The sequence below is a fragment of the Xyrauchen texanus genome, chromosome 31 (assembly GCF_025860055.1).
Source record: "Xyrauchen texanus isolate HMW12.3.18 chromosome 31, RBS_HiC_50CHRs, whole genome shotgun sequence".
In the NCBI taxonomy this organism is placed as follows: Eukaryota; Metazoa; Chordata; class Actinopteri; order Cypriniformes; family Catostomidae; genus Xyrauchen; species Xyrauchen texanus.
Window position 1 is genome coordinate 2,479,954 of NC_068306.1, and position 25,699 is coordinate 2,505,652.

General features: G+C 40.7%; 1 protein-coding gene across 15 annotated transcripts in view; it reads right to left on the minus strand.

The window, feature by feature from the left end:
* LOC127624947 (gastrula zinc finger protein XlCGF57.1-like) overlaps positions 1 to 25,699 on the minus strand; it is a 213,961-nt gene that overhangs the window by 58,217 nt on the left and 130,045 nt on the right. Inside the window, exon 1 of one of the 15 annotated variants that reach the window (XM_052099884.1) lies at positions 3,048 to 3,139. The exons of 12 other annotated variants lie outside the window; for them this stretch is intronic. The gene's annotated coding sequence lies outside the window, so the exon portion shown is untranslated. Of the gene's footprint in view, positions 1 to 3,047; positions 3,140 to 25,699 lie in introns of those variants that run through there. 2 more of the 15 variants (XM_052099893.1, XM_052099888.1) reach the window with 2 other exon arrangements.

Below are 25,699 nucleotides of genomic sequence, written 5' to 3' on the forward strand. Positions count from 1 at the left end.
TCTCTAATGTGATCCCACCCACCAGCAGATCGCGCCATTCATACGCTAATGTGCTGAGGCGATCAAGGCAAATGGTAAACGCCCCCGACTGCGAGATTTGATGTAAACACAACACAACTCAACTTTTCTGCATGTTTGTAACGATACACAGGCGATCAAACTCTTGGCTATTAAGGAAGAGCTTAATATTTCTCAGGAGAAGAGCGGGACTCAGATGAACATTTGTATTTTGAAGAGAGACTTGATCCAGCAGAGGATACAATTTCAAACGAGTAAGTCATTTAGTTTTCATTAGCTGACATGCTATTTTATATAAACATGTACATATTTTACTAGTGGGACTGTTTCCAGACAGGATTCAAAGTTTGACATTTGACATTCAAAGTATTGACATGTCCTAATAGGCAAGTTTTAGTTACATGTAAATGTTGTTATTTACATTGTATGCTGTATGATATAAATATGATATGTAATATGATATAAAAATAATATGAATGTTTAGATTATATTTTAATGTGTTTATGCTGCCTCGTTATCATCAACAAAGCTTGTGCTTGCAAATATGTGTTCAGGTTAAATGAGTAAAATGCACTTCAAATATGCCCATATTAGAAAATCAGCATATTATCATATGTATTTTGGATCAAATAAATGCAGTCTTGGTGAGCAGAAGAGACTTATTTTAATGGTAGTGTAGGTCTAAAATTAAGTAAAGTCTTTATGTAAAGAAAATATATAGTCAAATTACTTCTTTTAACTTAAAACTTGATTTTGATCATTAAATCTCCTCACATTCATTCTCTTTGTCACATTCCTCATTGATAGGCCCAGAGGAGTGGTCTTTGTGTCCTCAGGTGTGAATCACATAAATATTCATGATCGTTCACGCCTCCTCGCATATTACCATTCAGCACTAAAATTGTCACACAAAAGTTAAATTACTATATTGTTTTGTATGAATGAGTGATCAGGATGATTTTCACATCATTTTGTAGCAAAAATTCTAGGCTACAAGACCCAGTTCTCAAAAGGCTTGTGGACAAATATTTATTATGTGTTATATGGCCTTATTTCAGTGACTTAAAATTTTCATTTTTTCAAAAACCATGCATAAACGTTATTTTCTCAAAAATACAAACCTGTACACACATGTTGCTCATAAATTATTGTAGCCCAGTTTGTGCTGAATACAGTGTTATCAGACTTTAGCCATTAATATGTTTTTAAGCAACTGAAAAAAGCACAAATGTCAAGGCATGTCAAAACTTCTCCAGGGCCCAAAACACCCTCAGACCCCAGAGGGTTAAAGACTGCTGAGAAACTACTCCATGTACTGTTGACTCGAGAACTGCTGTGATCGACTCAATGTACTGTTGACTCGAGAACTGCTGTGATCAACTCAATGTACTGTTGACTCGAGAACTGCTGTGATCGACTCAATGTACTGTTGACTCGAGAACTGCTGTGATCAACTCAATGTACTGTTGACTCGAGAACTGCTGTGATCAACTCAATGTACTGTTGACTCGAGAACTGCTGTGATCAACTCAATGTACTGTTGACTCGAGAACTGCTGTGATCAACTCAATGTACTGTTGACTCGAGAACTGCTGTGATCAACTCAATGTACTGTTGACTCGAGAACTGCTATCCTCGGATCAATGTACTGTTGACTCGAGAGCTGCTATCCTCGGATCAATGTACTGTTGACTCGAGAGCTGCTGTGATCAACTCAATGTACTGTTGACTCGAGAACTGCTGTGATCGACTCAATGTACTGTTGACTCGAGAACTGCTGTGATCGACTCAATGTACTATTGACTCGAGAACTGCTGTGATCGGATCAGTTACTGTTGACTCGAGAGCTGCTGTGATCTGCTTGTCTGTTCGGTCAAGTAAAATAGATTTTTCACTTGCCCCTTCAAAAATCCACTTGTCCAGGACAAACGTTTATGTAATTGTTGAATGGGGCTGATATGAAAGCTACCACACAAACACATACTCACAGTGATGTCCCCGTTTAGCAGTCCAACAAAGGCTGTTGAAATCTTGACTATATTGTTTTCATAATCGTTTGAAGCCAAAGATGTGATTGAAAATAAAATGTGATTGTTCGCCCAGCCCTACTCGAGACGCAAACGGTTTGAAACGTTTCGGTCAGATTTGGTGAACTGGATCAACTCGTTCACTAAAAAGAACCGGTTCAAAAGAACGACTCGATCATGAAATGGACATCACAATAAATGGTTTTACATTTATTTAAATACATTTGTCTCGTGTGCCCAAAAAATAAACTTTCAATCACAATGACGAAATATGATTAAATCACCGTTTACTCGAGTAATATTCAGCAGATGTGGTCAATTGTCGTTTTGTTGACAGAGATTTTGTCAATTAAGTATGTTATCAAAAACACATATTGACTGACTACAAAATAATATAATTATGAAAACGTCAACTCGTATAAGTTATCTGAAGATCAGGGGAACATGCTGCAATAACCTCTTTTAAGGGACGTTTTTAGGACATTAGCGCGACGTTTCTGGAACGTTAGTCAAAGTTTGTCAAGATTGAACTTTACCAACACGTCTTCAAACTGGACTAAAATATAAACATGAGTTTAGCCACAGACAGACAGAAAGTGGAAATAAACCTGTTCTGAAGTGTTTTAGTTGTTTTGTTCATCTCTTGCATATGACCAGTAATCCCAAAAGTATTTACACAAACTTGAGGAAACCAAAAAGCGTTTGTTTGTGTCCGTCTCTCCAATATATATTATCACCTTCATTGAACTCATTTACAGTCAGTCGCTGGATTTAAAGACTCATTTAAGCAGAATATTCTCACATTTTTGTTTGTTTCTCCTGAAAGGGATTTTTTAAAGCGTCTGTAACAAAACAAAGCGACATGCGTCGATAAAAACTTATTTTACACTCATTAAAACGCAAAAGAGAGAAAAACAACATATAACAATAACAACAACAACAAAATATAAGTCAAATTAAATATTAATCTCACAAATAATGTAAGACACATTAAACACGTACCGAACTGAGCGCTCAAACTGCAGCTGTGTTTGAATTCGTCCCTATTCACTATATACTGCACTATTTGGGCTTTCTTCTTCTTCTGGTGTTTTCTGTCGGTTTATAAAACAACTTCCGGTGAATTTCCGCCTCCTGCTGGACTGGAGTGAATAAAATACCCACATCTGATTAATCGGTCCTGCTGTCTAACTTTAAAATACTTTAAACTGTTTTACAACATTATACAGGAAAAGGTATTTGTAATGTATTCCGTTAGATTACTCAAGGTCAGTAATGTATTCTAAATACTTTGGATTACTTCTTCAGCAAAGGTATTTTTTCAATTGTTTTGACTATAAAAACTCTGCCAGTACAGTAACACAAAATACACAAAGAAGATCCTGCTCTTGTGACTTCCTTTGAACCGTTACAGTAACACACTACATTTATTCTGTTACATTTACTAGAAGAAAAAAAATACTTTAGAGTAAGTTTAAAAGAGGGTACTTTTTAATATTACTCAAGTCAATTTCTAATGAATTTGTTTTACTTCGTTACAATGGGCAGAAATCCTGTCATTACAATAATCAAATCAAATCACTTTATTGTCACACTACTGTCACTGTGTACACAAGTGCAACAGTAGGTGAAAGTCTTGTGTGCAGTTCCGAATAACATAGCAGTACCATTTACAATAAACAACATTTACACAACACAATTTACATAACAAATGTACACATACTTACACAACACAATATACAATGTACAGTAAACAATACACACAATTAGGGCACCAAAGGAGGGAGGTGTTGTTTACACTATTGCACCAGTTGATGAAATGGAAAAGGTACGGTGTGTTCACCGTTCACTTTTGAAGACCCGGGTCTGGAGAGAATCGCCGATTGTTGAGCAGCCTATTGGTCCAGTTAGTGGACCAAGGTTTTCCCTGCTAGATGAGGAGGTGGATGATGCTGATTTGATGGTGTTTGTGCCTGAGACCCTGCAACCTGCACAAGAGATTGCACCTGAGAGTTTGGGACGTTTAGGGTCATCCGAGTTCCCAAAAGAGTTATGGTTAGGTGGTACAGGTCCTGTTGCTGTAACATCAGGGGAGCCAGTTAATGGAGAGGTGAATCCTCTAGTTGTTGAACAGGAGGTATCCTTGAGCTCACCTTCGGTTTTCATTGGTGAAGGGCCAGTTGCACTACGCAGGACTGGGCGTACTACAGCAGGGCAGCACTCTAATATGTATCATCTTCCACGCACGGTGAGTGGGTTGGAAAGGGAGGTTGAGGGTCCCTCTGGCCCAGTGTCTAGTGCCATCTCAGTTTGGTTTATGCCCTGGGATTAACCATCTACTGTCTAGGTTGCAAGGGTTCCTTTTTTTGATCGTCAGGAAGCCAACACAGAAAAGGGGGGTAGATTGTAGTGGGGAAGTCCGCTATCTTCCCTAATAAACATATTTGGGTCGTAAGCCGATTAGCTGTCACCCTTGTGATAATAAGCGTTGGTTGCTTGACTACCATTCCCAGTAATATGAGTCGCAGCCGTGGGAATTTACGTGCGGGTCTTTCAGTTCTTTTCGTGGCTATGGCTGCTGTGCATGCCTCAAGTACGTCTGTGTTGTCATCATCGGTATGTATATAGGGGTGCTTGCTAATTTTGGGACGAAGGGCTGAAGGTAGCAGTCGTAATATTGTGTTTTTGTTTTAGGTGCGCTTCCTGGCATAACGGCATCGTCCATGCAAACTAGTCCATTGTTAAGGCTGTATTGTGCATGCCTTTGAACACATCTGCAGCGTATCGTCATCGTTGCGCTTCCTGGTACACCGGGAGCGTTTGTGTAAACGACTAGTCTGGGCATATTTTACATTCTGCATTGGAATAACACTGCTCTTCTGTTTTTGTTTATTGTAAAATTGTCTGTCTTGTGGTTTCATTTATGGATTTGTTTGGTATTCTTGGTTGGCTTGAGTTGTGTGTGTGTGTGTGTGTGTGTGTGTGTTATTTTGAATAGTGTCCTACATGTTAGCTTGGGGATGCTCTGGCTAATGCTGTTTATGTGGTGATGTAATGCCAGAGCAACATGGTGGCATGTGATTTTTATTGTAATGTGTTTGTTTTCTTTATTTCAAGTGTCCTTGTGATCTGAGCTTTATGTAACCTCTTATGAGGAGTGGTGAGACTGTTTGCATGTAGTATTTTTGTAGGTAATTTCTAGTTTAATTTGTTTCTTTTGTTTTTGATACATTTAATTGAGTTTAGCCAAGTTGTGCCAATGTTTTGTAGTATTAAACTTTGAACACTAATGTGTTAATTTTATGTGTTCACAGGACTTGGGTGCCAAAGGCAGGAAGGCCGGCTTTATTCTTTCACAGTGGGGCTGGTGACTGTGTGCAGTGCTCGTCACTGAAATCCTGATTTTGGGTGTGAGTGTGCACTTGTGAATGCTGTGATTCTCTATTATAGGTGTGATATAATCTCTGGTAGCCTGCCCCTGCCGGAAAGCCCCAGGTCCTTTGATTGTTGTAGGTTCATAATTCTTTTATAAACTCCAGTGGCACCTTGGCTAAGGCCTCTTTCATTTTAAAGTTTTGTCTTAAATTTTGTTAATAAAGATGAATATTTTTGTAATGTTATTCATGTCTCCGACCTTTCATTGAGTAAGAATAGATTTGGTCCTTTAGTTCCCTGGGTGAAATTCCCAGGGTGGCGTAGTCTTTGTCGTAAATGTGTGCCGTACTATAGTTACACTGTCCTTGTAGCAGCCTAAGGTCTATTGCCACATTGGGAACAGTGTGCACTGCTTTAAACACTTGTTTTTCAAATCTGATCTTTAGAACTCACTGTCAAATCAACTCTGTATATTCAGACTGTGTAGACAATATCCACTGTAAATTCATGAAATGTGCAGTAAGAAAAACATACAATTTATGAGCATTGAGAACATAGACAGAGAATACACACATGCTCCACAGGAAACAAATCAACATAAATAAAGTCATATACATGAGCTGTTAACTGTGGGTCATCATCATATTTCTATCAGTTCAGGTTAGAGAAATGGGATAACAATAAGTGACACTTCAATTAAGGCTCTCATTAATTAGTGGTGATCTGGATGAGTTAACGAGGCATCCAGGTGATGCAAATATTTCTCTGTTGGGCTATAAAAGTCCTGGTTTGACTGAAACTTCAGTATAGGCTGGTGACCGGTTGGAACGTGAAGGAGTAACTGAAAGTGAAATTCAACACCGCCTTTTTGGTTTTTGGCAACAGCTGGATTGAGAGTGGAGTGCGCATGGTAGGAAGTTTAGTTGACTCCGGAAATGGAGGAGGAAGCGTCAGGCGTGGAGAATGGAGGTAATGAATGGAATGTTGTTGAAAATCGAAAAAGAAAGAAAAACTGGGGTCAGATTTCGGATTCTGATAGTGAAAATGGAAGACATCTTTTAAGAAGGAAAAAGGAGGAATACAAGGTAATCATAAAAATTCGCATCCGAATTTGAATCTGCAATAAATCCGCTGAAATTAACTAAAGCGATTAATGACGAGATAGGGCAGATTGACAATGCAAAAATGTTGAGGGGTGGTAAATTGTTATTATTTTGTAAAGATAACAAGCAACAGAAAAAGGCACTAGGAATGAAGATGTTACTGGGAAAAAAGTAAGTTCAATTCCTGAAGAGAAGAAATGGGTAAGAGGGGTAATAACAGGAATTCCGATTGACATGACAACAGAAAGAATCAAAAAGAATATTTCGGGAGCAGAAGTGAAGTGAGAAGACTTCAGTATGTCAAAGACAAAGAAAGGAAGGATAGTCTATCTGTGATGATACATTTTGATGAGGATAAATTACCTGAAATGATATATTTAGGATACATGAGCTATATGGTTAGACCCTATGTACCTCCCCCGTTAAGATGTTTTAAATGTCAAAGATTTGTTCATGTTGCAGCAGTTTGTAGAGGGAAGCAAAGATGTGCAAGATGTGGAGGAGAGCATGATTACGGTAAATGTGAACAAGGAGTAAATCCCAAATGTTGTAACTGTGGGGGAGAGCACAGCGCAGGGTACGGAGGATGCCAAGCGAGACAAAAAGTCTTGAAAGTACAAAATGTTAGAGTGGAAGATGGGTTAACATATGCTGAGGCCCTGAAGAGAGTGGAACAGGAAACAAAAACAAAAGAAATTGAGAGAGTTGTACCTCAGAGAATGAATAAAGGCATAGAAGAGACTGAGAAGGATACACTGGAGATTGATAAAGTGTCTTTTGTAGCATTTATAGTTGAAGTGGTAAATTGCTCAGCACAAACGGAAAGTCGGACAGAGAGAATTAAAATCATAGTGAGAGCAGCAGAAAAGTATTTGGAAATAGAGGGAATCAATGTGGAGATGATAAATGAAAAACTAAAAGTACAGGTAGGAAACACCCAGACAACATGTGGTGGTTCATAATGGTGTTATTAATATTGCAATGGAACGCAAGAAGTTTGATTGCAAATGGACAGGCATTTAAGAACTTTATATTAAAACAAGAAAGATGCCCAGATATAATATGTGTTCAGGAGTCTTGGTTGAAACCATGTCTTAATTTTACATTACAAGGATATATTGCAATACGTAGAGACAGACCAGGTGGAAATGGAGGGGGGATAGTAACTTTCATAAAACAAGATATAGGACACAGGATAGTTGAGATTAATCAGGAACATGAGGTAATGGTAGTTGAAATATGGGAAGGAACAGAAAGTATAAAAATAGTAAATCTTTATAATCCATGTAAACTAAATATAGGAGATTTGGAAAAAATAGATGACAATGGTAAACAAAAGATGGTATGGTGTGGAGATTATAATTCTCATAATACATTGTGGGGGAGTGAAAATACAGATCATAATGGATTGGTAGTGGAAGAAATGTTAGATTTAAGAGGATTAGTGTGTATAAATGATGGGTCAGGCACCAGAATTGATATAGGAAGTGGAAAGATGTCAGCTATCGATTTAACTTTGGTATCAGATAATTTAGCAAGGAAAAGTACTTGGAAAGTAATAACTCACAATAACATAGGTAGCGACCATTTTCCAATATTATGTAAAATAGGAATAGATATTCAAAAAGAAAAGGTAGAGAGAATACAAAGATGGGCATTTAACAAGGCAAATTGGGAGAATATTTGGAGGGGTTTCTGGGTGTAATAGAGGATGTAGATGAGTTGAATAAAAATATCTGTAATGCAATACGGAGAGCAGCAGTAGAAGCAATAGGAAAAAAGAAATCAGGGAATAGAAAAAAGGTGGTTCCTTGGTGGAATGAGGAATGTAGTGAGGCAGTTTATATAAGAAATAAAGCTCTTAGGAAAGTAAGAAGTATTAATTTTAATGATTTAATAAACTATAAAAAGGCACAAGCAAAAGTGAGGCGTGTAATAAGAATAGCAAAGAGGAAATATTGGAGGGAATTTTGTGGAAGTATTGGTGAAGATGTTGAAATAAACAAAATATGGGGGATGATTAGAAAGATGAGAGGAATTCAGAGATATAGTAGCATACCAGTTTTAACAGATAAAGGGAAATCAGCAGTTTCAGATGAAGAAAAGTAGAAGTATTAGCAGAAACATTTATGAAGGTGCATAGTAATGATAATATTCCTGAGGAAATGAGAAAATATAGGAGACAACGCATTAGAGAAAACCCTAAAATGTTAGAAAAAAGAGGGCATTCGGGTAGTGTAATAGAGGCTGAGATTACAATGTATGAAATGAAGAGAGCACTCTCAGGGGTAAGGAAAACTTCTCCAGGAAAGGATGAAATTTGTGTAGAGTTGATAAAAAATTTATCAGAAACATCATTAAAGATAATTCTTGGATTGTTTAATAAAGTATGGGAAACAGGGAATCTTCCTTCTGAGTGGAAACATGGGGTCATAGTGCCAATTGCTAAACCAGGGAAAGACAAAGCTCAACCAAGCAGCTATAGGCCAATAGCATTGACATCAAACTTATGTAAGCTTATGGAGAGAATGGTGATGTTAAGGTTAGTATATTTTATTGAGAAAAAGGGCTTATTTTCACAATACCAGAGTGGTTTTAGGAAGGGGCGCAGTACTATGGATAAGTCTGGAAGCAGCAATAAGGAAGGCTCAAGTAAATAAAGAGGTAGTAGTTGGAGTGTTCTTCGATATAGAGAAGGCTTACGATATGTTGTGGAAAGAGGGTTTATTAATGAAACTTGATAAAATGGGAATTACAGGAAAGATGTATGATTGGATCAAGGATTTCTTATTGAATAGGACAATACAAGTTAGAATTGGGACAACATATTCTCAAATATACTCTATAGAAAATGGAACTCCCCAAGGTAGCGTATGTAGTCCAATACTTTTTATCAATATGATTAATGATATTTACACACAAATTGACACAGGAATAGGGAGATCACTGTATGCAGATGATGGCGCAATATGGAAAAGGGGAATAAATGAAATTTGTAGTTAAAAGTCTGCAGGGGGCAGTAAATAAAGTAGAAAACTGGGCAAATGAGTGGGGTTTCCGGTTCTCAATTGCAAAAACGCAGGTAATATGTTTCACAAAAAGGAGAAAAAACATTAAAGTAAGTATAAAAATGTATGGTCAGGAATTAGAACAAGTTAAAATATTAAGATTTTTAGGTATGTGGATGGACTCTAAATTAACATTTGGTATTCACATTCAAAAGCTTGTAGACAAATGTAAAAAAGGAATAAATGTAATGAGGTGCTTGGCTGGGGTTGAGTGGGGAGCAAGTAGACAGTCTTTAAGAAGAATATATAGCTCATTAATAAGACAAGCAATAGATTATGGTAGTTTGATATACTGTTCTGCATCAGAAACATGGCTCAAAAAGATCAAGGTAATTCAGACTCAAGCTCTAAGGATCAGCTGTGGAGCATTTAGAACATCTCCAGTACCATCAATCCAAGTAGAGATGGGAGAAATGCCACTAGAAGTCCGTAGGAGAAAGCTAAGAAAGAGATACTGGTTTAATATAAAAGGACATGATGAAAGACACCCAGTTAAAAAGGTACTGGGAAACTGTTGGGAGTATGAGTATGGGAGAATAAATAGTTTTGGCTGGGTAGCAAATAAGGAGGCACAGGAAATGGGTATAACCGAGATAGTGTAATAGAGGCTGAGTTTACAATGTATGAAATGAAGAGAGCACTCTCAGGGGTAAGAAACTTCTCCAGGAAAGTTTCTCCTTCTGTTATAATTTCATCTATACCCCCTTGGTTATATCCAATGCCAGAAATAAACTTATTCATACACAAGGAGATACACAAGAAAGAACATAATTTGCCATTAAAAGTAATCGTTCAACAATACATAAATCAAACATACAACAACATGACTCAAATATTCACAGATGGATCAAAAGATCCAAAAACAGGTAGAGAAGCTGCTGCAGTATATATTCCTCAGTACAATATTAAAATATCAAAAAGAGTAACCGATCATATATTTGTTTTTACAACAGAACTGATAGCCATATCATTAGCCTTACAATGGATAGAAGAAAAGCAGCCTAATAGTAGTGTGATATGTACAGACTCACAATCAGCTTTGCAAAGTTTAGAAAGTGGAACATCTTTAGCAAGACAAGATATTTTAAATGAAATATTACAGAAATTATATAGCATAAAGCACGTAGGTGTAAGGGTGAGTTTTTTTGTGGGTGCCAGCCCATGTCGGAGTAAAGGGGAATGAGGAAGTTGATAAACTGGCAAAGAAGTCATTGCAAGATCCTGAGATCAACATTAGCGTAAAGATGAGTAAAGTGGAAATGAAGGGGCTGATTGGGACTGAAGTAAAAAAGAGGTGGCAGAGGATATGGGACAATGAAACAAGAGGAAGACATCTGTATAGTATACAAAGAAATGTGGGGGTGGAAAGAACAACTGTTAATAATAGGAAAAAGGATATGATATTGACAAGATTACGTATTGGACATACAACATGAAATCTAAGTTTACATAAAATAGGTAAACATGAAAGTGGTAATTGCGATAAATGTGGAGATCCAGAAACAGTAAATCATATATTACTATAATGTATAGCATACAATAGAGAAAGACTTGAATTAATCCAGTCACTAAAGGATAGGGGTGTAAGCAATTACTCACTTAAGGAAATATTAGGAGAAGGAACAGATTATATAATAGATGAGAATGTATTAACATTTTTAAATGATACTGATCTGGTTAAAAAGATATAATTCTTATTATTCTTATTAAATTTTTTTTTTTTTTTTTTTTTTTAATATATAAACAAGTGTATTCTACCAAGTAGTGCTCCATACTCCAATCCAGTAGGTGGCGGACAATGCACCTTTAAGTTGGTTTGCCAACCGCCATTTAAACAGAAGAAGAAGAAGAAGAAACTTCATTATAGCTGGATTGGTTTTCATAGTAGTTCATCTTGTGGTCAAACATGAGTGCTGTTAAAATTGCCATTGTTCTGGCTCTTTGTCATCAGTTGCTGTGGAATGGTGAGTTTATTTTTGTGTCTGAAGCAGTACCAGATCTCATTGTGTTCTACTAAACATGTGAAGGGCTGTTCTGCATTTAAATCACAAATGTGTACAAGACATCGGAGTCTTTTGACTTCCAAGTGGAAGTGTGTTGCAGATGAGCAAACCATGTAAACCCAAACCTCTCCAGATGTAAACATGCACATCAAATGGACATCTGGGTGATTTAATGTGTGCTATCAGGGAGTAATAGTGAAACTGATTCCATTATGCCACATTTGTTTACAAGCTTCTGTGTTTTCTCAGCTCTTGGTTCTTCAGTTGAACATGGTTCTTCTATTGACTCATCCTGGAGTGCTGTTAGGCGAGTTGTCCGAGAAGATAAAGGTGTGTATTTGTTCCTTCCATCTGACATGCTGGGTTTCATTTTCCCCTACAGTCAGTAACTCGCAGGTTAAAGATTGCACTGCTTTCTGTATTTTAATAAGTCCTGGTTTGAAGAAACTTCTCAATGTGATTTTCAATTAAGCTCCTGATTCATCTGCAATGGTACCTGGACCCATGGCAATGCCACCTTGGTCCATGATGCTCCTGATGGCAACGCTACCTTGAACCAGTATGCTTCTGAAAACAATGCCACCTTGGTCCATGATGTTCCTGAGGGCAACACTACCTTGAACCAGTATGCTTCTGAAAACAATGCCACCTTGGTCGACGCTCCTGAAGGCAGAGCTTGGTGGGCCTGGTAATGGTGACTTAACCCAGACCAATTCTACAGGATCTGTCAGTGTTGGTTTGAGGCAGGACTTTCCTTGTAGGATCTGATTCTATTGACCAGTATAACTCTTTGGACCAGATGCTTCTTTACCCAGTGATGTCAGTAGTATGAGGCAGGACACATTCTGCAACTGATCTGTAGATTCTTGACATGTTTAATAAACCATGATTTGCTCCAAGCTTGTGTTCCTCTTGCTTCTGGTAAATTAAACTTCAATCTTGCACAGCAGATTGTGGTGGGTGTTCAACTTGCACTTTCATTCAGCTTTATCATCTGTCCCTTTTTTTTTGGGGGGGGGGGGGGGTTAGTATCGTGGCACTTAACCACTATCCAAACCCATTGTACTGCTTCAATGACTAGTGACTGTTCAAACATCTCAATTGAACACCATAATCAAATCATTTTGTCACACTACCATGTACACCAGTGCAACAGTAAGTGAAAGTCTTGTGTGCAGTTCCGAATAACATGGTACCATTTACAATAAACAACATTTACACAACACAATTGACATAACAAATGTACACAATATAGAATACACAAAAAATATGGTTGAGGGTATATAAAATATATATACAGTTGTTGAATTGGGGAGAATATATTTGACAGTCCAGTGTGAGATTATAGATTAATAAAGTGCAGTGCTAATTATTGATCCTGATCAAGTGTTCAAAAGTCTGATTGCTTGGGGGAAGCAGCTGTCATGTAGTCGGCTGGTGCGGGTCCTGATGCTGCGATACCGCCTGCCTGATGGAAGCAGTGAGAGCAGCCCATGACTCGGGTGGCTGGAGTCTCTGATGATCCTCCGAGCTTTTTTCACACACCGCCTGTTATATATGTCCTGGAGGGAGGGAAGCTCACCTCCGATGATGTTTCTGGCAAATCGCACCACCCTTTCCAGGTCTTTGCGGTTGTGGGTGGTGCTGCAGCCAGTCAGGATGCTCTCTACAGTGCTGGTGTAGAACCGTGTGAGGATGTGGTGGTTCATTCCAAACTTCCTCAGCCGTCTCAGGAAGAATTGGCACTGGTGAGCCTTCACAACAGCCTCAGTGTGGACGGACCATGTGAGTTCCTCAGTGATGTGGACACCGAGGAACTTGAAACTGCCTACTCTCTACACTGGTGCTCCATTAATGGTGATGGGGCTGTGTTCTGTCTTTCCTCCTGAAGTCCACTACAATCTCCTTGGTCTTACTGACGTTGAGGGAGAGGTTGTGCTCCTGACACCAGAGTGTTCACCTGTTTCATCATTGTCAGTGATCAGACCTACCACCGTCGTATCATCAGCAAACTTAATGATGGCATTGGAGCTATGTATTGCCACACAGTCATGTGTGTATAGGGAATACAGGAGTGGGCTGAGAACACAGCCCTGTGGGGCTCCAGTGTTGAGGGTCAGTGATGATATGTTGCTGCCCATTCTAACCACCTGACGTCTGCCTGACAGGAAATCCAGTATCCAGCTGCAAAGCGAGCTGTTTAAGCCCAGAGCCCGGAGTTTCTCATCAAGCTTGGAGGGCACTATGGTGTTGAATGCTGAGCTGTAGTCTACAAACAGCATTCTCACATATGTGTTCATTTTCTCCAGGTGGGAGAGAGCAGTGTGTATTGTAGATGCAATGGCATCATCAGTGGAGCGGTTGTTGCGGTAGGCAAACTGCAATGGGTCCAAAGAGGGGGGCAGAACAGAGCAGATGTAATCTCTGATTAACCTCTCAAAGCATTTGCTGATGATGGGGGTCAGAGCAAAAGGACGCCAGTGATTTAACAAGTGATTTTGGCTTGCTTCGGTACAGACACAATGGTTGATGTTTTGAAGCATGTGGGGACTACAGACAGGGAGAGGGACAGGTTGAAAATGTCCGTAAAAACACCAGGCAGTTGATTCTGATGATGTGGTCCGGAATGCCGTCTGGACCCACGGCTTTACGGATGCTCTCCCATCGGAAGGATCGGGTTACATCCGCAACAGAGACAGAGAGTGAACCAAACTCTGTAGCGTCAGCCGCGAATACTCTCTCCACGAGGGCGGTGTTATTGTCCTCAAAACGAGCATAAAATGTATTAAGCTCATCCGGGAGAGAGGCAGGAGTTTTTATTCCGTTTATAGTCTGTGATGATGTTAATTCCCTGCCACAAACTTCTAGAGTCTATGGTTTAATTTGAATGAATGCATAATTTGAGAGACACCAAGACAAGCGGGGGCTTAAGCGAGTAAAGACACTGAAAGAGTTTGAATCCAGGGTGTGCTGAGTGACTCCAGCCAGGTCTCCTAAGCAACCAAATTGGCCTGGTTGCTAGGGAGGGTAGAGTCACCCAATCTGAAGATCCGTCAGCACGCCGGTCACTGCTATCACAGTGGTGGGGTCCAGATAGTTTGGTTCTCCTAGCTTGGTTGGTTTCAGGCTCTTTGCGAGCATCTTCATCATCGCTGTTGCAGCCCAGACAACCAGGGAAGCCCTTTGTGGTTTTTGCAGCATCAACACTTTTAGTAACCTCATATGCTCTCTCTCAATATACGATACATCCCACGGTGCCAGAGGAACTCACAGACATTTCCGGTAGTCTGGAGCGCTATCTGGAGTGTGTAGGATCAGACAGCGGGTTTTTAAACAACCAGAAGAGTCTTGCTCTTGCTGTGCAGCTCTGAGGTGCTTGTTAATCTCTTATTCTCTGGCCCTCCAGCGGTACTTCCAGTGTTTTTAAAGTTTATAAAGTCATAGTATATTTCATTCTACATCATTGTTATTGTAGGCCGCAATTGTTTTCCAAAGTTTCAGACCGCATCAGAGTAATTCAGAGTATTATATCAATAAAAGTCAATAAAAAAATCAAATATATAACATGTCATTCCTCATACATATCTTCACTGGAGGAATCAGTTTTAATGATTTTAATGAGGGTACTCTCTGGAAATTTGGGGGAGTAACCAATCCAATAGGTAACTCTATAACTTTGCCATACATTTGTAATATTTACTCTTCAAATCAATAAATCAGTGGTTAGCTGCTGGATTTAAATTTAGACCCTCAGAACAATTTAGGCACTAATTAATGGCATTCTGGAAAATCATAAAGTGATCATATAAGACTGAAATAAACTTTTCCAGAGAAATTTTAATCCACATTATAAATGGCAAAGCAGTAATGAGCGCAGTAGGATCAATCAGATCAATCACATCATTTTCAGTCTTCTTTGTCACCTGATTTCCTCCTGCAGTATTAGTAACCTCTATAAAATCATAATTCAGCCGGAAGTTTTTTTTAGCTTGTGGGTAGAAGCTTGGCTGCTTAAAGAGGGATTTAAATTGAAACAAACACACGATTGGAATCTGCTGTTTGATGGGGAGGGAATATACAGGTCACTCAAATAGTGTGAATCTGGGGACACCAGATAGAAGTTACCTTCTGGCTCCCCCCATATTATCTGAGGAAGGGACCCTAAATAGTGAGATTTTTCAAAAAAAAAATTGATACTTCTACTCACAAGTGAGCAGACAGTCATAAATTGGGATTATTTACCTCAACCACACTCTTCTGTTAGAATCTTTTTATAATTCCTCCCACATTTCCCTTCACTACTTGTGGCCGGTCGGTTTGTATGGAGTACACCCGAGCAACTGACTCAATCTGTCGCAACCCTTGAGTTTGATTGCACCATTAGGTTACCGCTCTCGGGATTTATTGTGACAGAGACACCCCAAGTTTAAAACACACGCTTAGTGAGCGTTCCACTCACTCTTCAACTGCAAAAACAAAACATAATATCCCTACCAATTTAATCTGTTTTATTGCTACGTGCGTTCAAGGAGATGGAAACTCAGCGTCCCAGATCTAAGTGGCACTCGTCAGACACTCCACCCGAAATCCGGTCCTGGCTCCACTGTTCCAAACAGGCCTCCAAGGTCTTTGTCTCCATGAACCACTCTGCCCTTAAGGCAGGCCTCCCAGGTCTTATAATTACACTATTCATTTATTGCAGTAAAAACTGGCCTCCCAGAGGTCTTCTAAGACATATCACACAACACTTTGCATTCATACAAATAATTTAATGTACTTATTCCTTCATATGTAACAATTTTCATTCTTATACATATAACGTAACGATCAATAATTTACTGTATTCTCAATAAATTTTTTTTAAATGTAGTTACTTACAGGGGCGGCATTGGTTGACACCCACACCTAAATCTAAACTATGCAGATTTTGATTTAACAGGCTCTGGTCACCTTTTAAATGGGCCCATGTATGGGTATCAATCAGCCACCGCCTCCTGGTGTCATTTTCAATCGCTCCGCATCACGTCAGGGTCACCAAATTCTGTCGTGTTCTTTTTTGAGGAGACGAAGTCAAGTTTTCGAAGTATAAATTGTATTTATTAACAAGAAAGAATAAGTACAGAAATCATTTAGCCAGCTGGAGTCTTCTTCACCCGTAAGCTCCGCTCAAAAAGACCCTGTTTCTCCAGTGTTCCCTTCTATTCTACATTTCTGACCCAGGGTGTGTTCCTTTGTTCTCAGGTTTTTACTCTTTTGATTGGCTTATTTTTGCCACCGGGGCATCTCCAATATTCTAAGAGATAAGTTCCACTCATTCCGTTGGTTTGTTTTTGCTGCAGTGGGATTACTGGTTTTGCCTCCCATTGGTTCATTCTTATCAGTTTTTGCATAAAGAATTTCCAATGTAGGTACTGTTTCAAGGTTCCCCTAAAGAATTTCCAATGTATAAACTGTCTCTAGGTTCCCCTCATCTCCTGTGTCAGAAATGCAGCTGCAGTTTCCTTTTAGCATTTTTGGTTTTACATATATTTTCTAGTTAGTTACACACATCATTCATCATTTGTTAACAGGCATACTTTGTTTAAGATTAGTCACACACATATATACTGATTAAGATTGCAACACACAACAGTGATGACAACAAACTATAGCTGGTGCTAGCCAGACATCACTTCAGTCTTTAATGATGGACTTCAACAGGATGAACTGATGCAAACTCCAACTGTAAGACATCGGATACTTCATATGCCACTGTAAGGTGGGGTGCCAATGTGTTTGCATTCAAAGGCAAAGAGCAAATGTATGATCTTTGAGAAAATCAACATATGAACTTTCTCACAATTAGCAACTCTTCTTGAGGCACCACACCCCACTGAGCAAAGATTGCAAATTCACACCTCATTGTTGCCCTTCCACGTCTGTCCCATTCTCTCCCCTCTCCTCCTCATCCATTCCCCTTCAGCTCAGAATCACCTTAAACTCACCTAAGATCTGTATGTATCAAAAGACCTAGTGTAACATGTTTGGCATCATTTTAAATGTCTCAGTGCGACTGGTATAGTGTTCTTTTTCCCAGGTGTGTAAAACTTAATGACAACAAAGTTATAAGGTCTTTGCCAAATACTGAATAATTCTGGAGATCTATCCCCTTCCTTGAAGTTTTAACACCAGGAAGTCAAGAACCCATTCACCCCCAAATTCTCATTGTTCAAAGGATAATACCATTTGGTACACAATATGTATTCTGTCTGGATATTTAAGGAAAGCTGGCCCAGAGCTCAGGGGTCTCTGTAGTCAGATGATCCCACACCTCAATGTGTGAAACTTTAATAACAGGAATCTGCATTCAGATTTCATATGCTTTGCAATTACGTGTAGTTTTCTCAACTGCCAGGTATGTTCTTTGACTTGTTTCTTTAACTTGTGTTTTAAATCCTACCTGGCAAATAAATTGTTACTTTTTGACTTATTCTGTATTCCTCTGAAATCATTTATATCAATACTGGGTCTTTAAAATAGGAGGAACCAAGCAGGAGAATACAGTTTTAAGAATCATTTATATCATAACTGAAGCTTTAATGTAGGAGGAAGCCACTTAAAGACTATCAGTTTGAATTTCATTAGAAACTGATCAAAAGGTAAATGAACAGAAGAGGATTCAGAGTAATCAATAACTTAAATGATTAAAATAAATGAATGATCAGAAAGTATTTAGAGCTTTAATCTAAATTAGAGGCCAACTTAAAATTGAAGTCAGATCAAATTAATAACGGGATGAATTTGTAAAGTGCAAATGATTAACAATAATTGCTTTACTTCAGTGCTCAGAAAAGACAGAACAACGCAGAGACCTTCAAGGGGCAAATCTACCTATTCTTAGCAGTTTTGCCTGCCTTTTTACACAACTGAGTCAAATTTTAAAAGATCAGCCATTTATCTGACTTAAGAAAACACATTTTTGCATATATACAGTGAAATTTATTTGTTTTCACATATCCCAGCAAAGCTGGGATATTTGAGTGCAGGGTCAGCCATGATGCGGCACCCCTGGAGCAGATATGGTCAAGTGCCATGCTCAACGGCCCAACAGTGATCATTGTACCAAGGTAAAGGATTTTTCTCTTTAACTTCCTTTAATCGAAGGGGAGCGACACTATCTAGAGTGCTAGAGAAGACTGTATCCATATTTTCGGTGACAAAATCAAGTTCTTCTGAACTTGTTGGCAAACTGAGTATTCGAGAAAAATCTTGAAGATTATTAGAGAAGCTATCTTTAGTAGTTGAAAGAATAGTTCTACCTAAATGATAACATTGCATAGATTGCCTTACCTTTGCTAAGCACAGCATACATGAGACAAGGTAACGATCTGAGATATCATCACTCTGTGGCGAAATTTCTATTTTATCAACATCAATTCCATGACAAAATTTGATCAAACATATGATTTTGGTGATGAGTTGGATCTGTCACATTTTGTCTATCCCCAGAGCTGAGAATATTGATAAATACTAATTCCAGTGTATCATTTTCATTATCTATGTGGATGTCACTGACGATTAAAGCTCTATGTACAGCAACCATTAGATCTGACAGAAAAATCTGTAGATTCTCCAAGCAAATCAGAATATGACCTTGGTGGTCTACATACTGTTGCAAGAAAATAGATTATTTTTTTTATTTATATCTGACAATGTCACATCATTATAAACATTATCATCATTATATGATTCAAACCTTTGAGTAACACTGAAAATATCACAACACTCAGATATCCAGCCGTTCAATGACACTAATCTAAACCAATCCTCGTTGCCACAATGACCAGGGCCATAGCACATTACAGTGTCTGACATAATTTTTGCAAGTTCCCACACCTCTTTAACATTATCAGGGACAGCAGATGTAAACTAGCTATTAGCTCATTCTGGTGCAATTACTTTTAATTGTGCATTGTCCCTGTAAAAATAAACAGAAAAATGAAAAATGAAAAAATGGAGGGGGCCATAGCACATTACAGTGTCTGACATAATTTTTGCAAGTTCCCACACCTCTTTAACATTATCTTTAGTGATCTCTGACCGGTAAAGCTGAACACTGTTAGTGCTGACATGAATAACAAAGCCAGCACTTGTAAATTTGATCTTATGTCAAATGCTCTGGCACATGAAATGCATTTAACAATAGTGGCTGGAGTCTCTATTTTCACATTCCTTACAATAGTCACCAATAACAAGGGCGCTTTCAACATCTCTGTGGGTGCATCACTAAGTGGGGAAAATCGATTGGAAATCCTAACAGGAACGGGAGAATGGTGTCACTTTGCCCTATAGGAATGCTCCAGAGACATCACCCAAATTCCCTGCTGCGGGGGCTCTCCAGCTGGAACCAAAGTGTGTGTGTTGCTCACTGTATTATCCACAAACAAAACAGTCTCTACTGGCTACTCTTTTTCACAGACCTCCACTAGCATTCGGAAGCATGTCTCCAATTCATTAACCTTCTCCGTCAGCCTGGTTTCTCCCTCGCGCCCCCTGAGCTGGATGATGACTTCACTGCTGCATCGGAGAGCGTTCCGGCGTCTGATGCGGAAGATTCAACTGGGCTGCCCCCCCCCCGGTTCCTTTCTTCCCAGAAGCTTAAGATGAGCTGACGAGTTCGTGGAGGGCACCTTTTTTTGCCCACAAATGACCTCCTCGCTCATCCGCTCTCACTATTTTTGTCGGTGGGGCAGTCCACGGGTACACGGAGGACCCCAGGTGGATAGAGCGGTTGCTAACCACCTGTGCCTGGAAAACCCCAACCACATAGTGGGATTGCCCGGTGCTCCCCTCCAAGGCCTGTAGGATGACGTCTTCACTCACCGCCAAAGCCTACAGCGCCACTGGACAGGCTACCTCCGCCCTGCAAGCCACAGCCCTCCTGCAAGTTCACCAGGCCAAGGCGCTTAAAGATCTGCACTTGGGAATTCCTGACCCCGACGTGCTGCAGGAACTGCGCTCTGCAACTGACCTTGCCCTCAGCTATGAAATATCACAGCGCAAGCACTCGGGCAAACGATGGCCACCCTCGTGGTCCAGGAACGTCATCTCACGCTGAACCTGGTCGAGATGCGGAAAATCGACAAAGCCCGCTTTCTCAACGCCCCCGTCTCCCAGTTCGGCCTATTCGGAGACACTGTCGAAGACTTTGCCCAGCAGTTTTCGGTGGTGAAGAGACAGATGGAGGCCATATCTCACATCATGCCTCCTCGCCACATCAGCGCGACCTCCACTCCGGCGTCCCCTTGCATATCCCAAACAACAGAAAGTTCCGCCTAAACCTGAGCCCAGCTCTCAGCCCCAGCGTCAAACATCCCGCCGGAAGCACGTGCCCTCCATCTCCCGAACCTCTTCCAGGACCCGGAAGGCTCCAAAGCATTCCTTAGATGGGAAACCCAGGGAACGAGATGACCGCTGCGGAGATGGAGACCAGACCACTCCATTCCCCGGTGGAGGGCCAGGAGGAGAATTTTTATTTTCCTTATTTTCTGTTGCCACACCCCATTCAGGCTGCGATACACACATTGTCAACAAAAGAGCGATTTCCTCATTCCCTGGGTCATCTGGCTCGCGGGAGCACTTCTCATGGCAACCTACTGCCAAATCTGCAATCTGCTGGCAAGCACCTGTGGTTCCGGCACACCTACCTACTCCCTCTCACTGCGAAGCCCTGTCAGGTACGTCGAAAACAGTCATCCCCCTAGTGCCCCTCGCGTGGAGTTTGGACATGTGGCTTTCACTTCCCAACCTGTCAGTACCATCCAACTCGGCTATGGGATTCAATTTGCCAGGCGACCGCCCTCTTTCAGTGGCATCTGCTTGACTTCGTTATACGGCGAGAAAGTCAGCACCCTACGGGTGGAGATCGCAACTCTCCTACTCAAGGACGTGATAGAACCAGTCGCTCCAGCCGAGATGATGAAGTATTTCTACAGCCCTTACTTCATCGTACCCAATAAAGCTATGACCAATCTTGGACCTGTGAGCTCTCAACCGGACCTTACACAAACTCCTGTTCAAGATGCTTAAGCAAAAAACAAATTTTAACATGCGTTCGACATCAAGATTGGTTCGCATCAATAGACCTGAAAGGTGCTCAGGGACTCAGACTTTAGGGCTTCAGGTCAACTGGGAAAAGAGCAAGCTTGCCCCAGTTCAGAGCATCTCGTTTCACTGCATGGAGTTAGACTCAGTCTCAATGTTAGCATATTTCACAAACGAGCACGCACAGTCGGTGCTGAAATGCCTCACGTTGCTCAAACTAGGCAAAGCGGTTCCTCTCAAACAATTCCAGGAGCTCCTGGGGCATATGGCATCCTCCGCTACGGTCAAGCCGATGGGGTTGATGCATATGAGACCGCTTCAGCACTGGCTTCAGTCTCGCGTCCTAAGATGGGCATGGTGCCACAGCACATACCGTGTGTTCATCACCCCCTCTTGTCGCCAGACTCTCAACCCCTTGACAGACCTCTGTTTTCTGCAGACAGGAGGCCCCTTACAGCAGGTGTTCTGGTGCATTGTGGTTACCACAGACGCCTCCTAACTGGGTTGGGGCACCGTGTACAATGGGCACCCAGCCCCCGGCTCCTCGACAGAGCCCCACTTGGGTTGACACATCAACTGCCTAGAATTGTTGGCTATATTCCTTGCCCTGTGGACATTCCTCCTGCTACTCCGGGGCAAGCACGTCTTGATCCGTTCAGACAATACCAGTGCGATAGCGTAGATAAATCGCCAAGGTGGCGTGCGCTCTCGTCGTATGTCACGACTCGCTCGCCATCTCCTCCTTTTAAGCCAGCCATGACACAGGTCGCTGCATGCCACTCATATCCCCGGGAGCCTCAACAGGGCAGTGGACGTGCTGTCACGACAAGGCATGCCCAGCAGAGAGTGGAGGCTCCACCCCCAGGTAGTCCAGCTGATTTGGGAATCGTATGGCAAAGCACAGGTAGTTCTGTTTGCTTCCGAGGAATCCTCCCACTGCCCGCTCTGGTACTCCCTAGCGGAGGCTCCACTCAGGACAGACGCTCTCGCACACAGCTGGCCTCGGGGGCTGCGCAAGTACACATCTCACCCAGTGAGCCTACTTGCACAGGTGCTGTGCAAGGTCAGGGAGGACGAGGAACAAGTCACTTTGGTGGCTTACAAATGTAACCTAGACATTACGACACATGGTCTTTGTTGCTGATGCCAAAAAAACAAATGCATAATTTCAAGACTAGATTATTGTAATGCATTACTGGGAGGATGTCCAGCAAGTTCAATAAATTAATTTCAATTGATTCAAAAAACAGCAGCCAGAGTGCTGACTACAACCAAGAAATATGATCATATTTGCCCCATTTTATCATCGTTACATTGTCTACCTGTTAAATTTCATATTCATTTTATAATTCTGTGAATTACATAAAAAGCTTTGAATGGTCTAGCTCCATGGTACTTAAATTACCTTCTAACACACTATCTTCCATCACGCATGTTAATAGTTCCAAGAATATATAAATCCACAAAAGGAGATATATTTCATACTTGGCTCCTAAAGTATGACATAGTCTCCCTAACACTGTTCGAGATGCAGATGCAATCACTCAGTTCAAGCCTAGACTAAAGACTCATCTATTTAGCCAGGCTGCTTTAGTTCGGTCTGCCGTAACCAGAAAATCTACCATGATCTATAACTCTTCATACAATTTAATGGCATCTATGTTAATTCTATTCTATTTGTTTCTATATCAGAAGATTACAATGGACAGTTCAGACTGCTGAGAGGATAATTGGTTGCCCCCACTGCAAGGGGGCAACCAGTTCCTTCAAGAACTGTACACTTCCAGACTGAGGAAAAAGGCCGCAAAAATCACTCTGGACCCCACTTACCCAGCCCACTATCTTTTTGAACTGTTGCCTTCCGGCTGGCCCTACAGAGCACTGAGCACCAGAACTGTGAGGCACAGGAACGTACTGTCATAACCTCCATCTAACCCTGATGGAGGGAACGAGACATGTGTCGATGTAGTGATGTTGATGTTTGAGAAAAGGCCAATGTGAATTGGCGAGTGGAATTTGCATGCCACTCCCCCAGACATGCGGGTATAAAAGGAGCTGGCTCGCGACCACTTATTCAGGTTTTGTGCTGAATTGACAAGACATGGTCCCGGACATTTCAATGGATAGTACAGTGTTGTGACAAGAGGGACACAACGTCTTGTTCCCTCCATCAGGGAACGGAGGTTACGACAGTAACTGAGACATTCCCTATCTGCGTGCGTAAATAGCAGATGCACCGGACTGCACGTAGCCTCCCCCAATGCCCCAAAAAATGTCACATAGTTCCCCACACCCCCTAGTATGGGACCAGGCAATGCCAGCCATGACCTTTTCTCTCTATACTGCAGTTCACGTATCATCACAACCGTTCAACAGACGACGCCATTGCCACCACCCTCCATCTGGCCCTCACCCACCTAGATATAAAGGACTCATATATTCAAATGCTGTTCATAGACTTCAGCTCAGCATTCAACACAATAATTCCCCTGCACCTGATTGGAAAGCTGAACGTCCTGGGAAACTGAACCAAATTCCTTGGTGTTTACCTGGCGGAGAACCTCACCTGGTCCCTCAACACCAGCTCTATTACCATGAAAGCCCAGCAGTGTCTCTACTTTCTTCGAAGGATGAGGAAAGCACATCTCCCACCCCCATCCTCACTACATTCTATAGAGGGACTATTGAGAGCATCCTGAGCAGCTGCATCACTGCCTGGTTTGGGACTTGCACCGTTTCGGACCGCAAAGCCCTGCAGAGGATAGTGAGGACAGCTGAGAAGATCATCGGGGTCTCTCTTCCCTCCATCAAAGACATTTACATAAAACGCTGCATCCGCAAAGCAACCAGCATTTTGGATGATCCCACACACCCCTCACACAAACTCTTCACCCTCCTGCCGTCTGGCAAGAGGTACCGAAGCATTCGGGCCCTCACGGCCAGACTGTGTAACAGCTTCTTCCCCCAAGCCATCAGACTCCTCAATACTCAGGGACTGGACTGACACACACACACACACACCTGTACACCATCCAACTTTTGCACATGTCCAGATTTGCACTTTAATTCATTGTCACTTTATACCTGGCTGCTTCCTCAATAACTGCTATGTCCATAGAACACTATTTCATAGTATGTTATGTTTACATTTTAGAAAGTGTCATCTTTTTGCACTACTCAGATTACAAATGTGTACTGGTCGGCGCTGCACTGTCTCTTACTGTGCCTATTGTCCTGTTCCTTTTAGTAATTTATTGTACTGTCCCGTATTTTTTTGCACGTTTGCACGTGCAATTTAGGTGTTTCCTATTCTTTCAGTTTAGTGTCATATGTTTAAAAAATCCTTCTTCCGGGACTCCACAGTTGTTTCCTAATTACTTCTTGAATATTCAAGTCAACATTTCCCTTGGTGAAGTTTTGCTTTCTTCCAAACCCCAAGAAGGTTGCTGTTGTACCATATTTTAAGTAATATTTAAAGTAAGTTTGGAGCAGAAGAAATAGAAATAAACCTTGTGTAAATTGTCAGCTATATATATGTTCTGTCAAGCCATTTTATCAAGAAGATTCACATTAGATCATAATAATGTTTTTTCTAGTATGACCTTTGAAATTAATCAGCTCTGGATCAAATTAAAAGACCACTCCAAATGGTCAATTTATCTGGATTTAGTATTTATAGGCGTGTGTTTGAGTAAAGAGAACATTTCTGTTTTATTCTATAAAATACAGACAACATTTCTCCAAATATAAATATTTTCATTTAGAGCATTTATTTGCAGAAAATGACAACAGTTCAAAATAACAAAAAAGATGTTTTCAGACCTCCAATAATGCAAAGAAAACAAGTTCACATTCATTTTTAAACAACACAATACTAATGTTTTGACTTAGAAAGAGTTCAGAAATCAATATTTGCTGGAATAATCCTGATCTTCAATCAGTCTTGGCATGCTCTCTACCAGTCTTTCACATTGACTTTATGCCACTCTTGGCACAAAAAAATCTAATTTGTTTTATTTTTC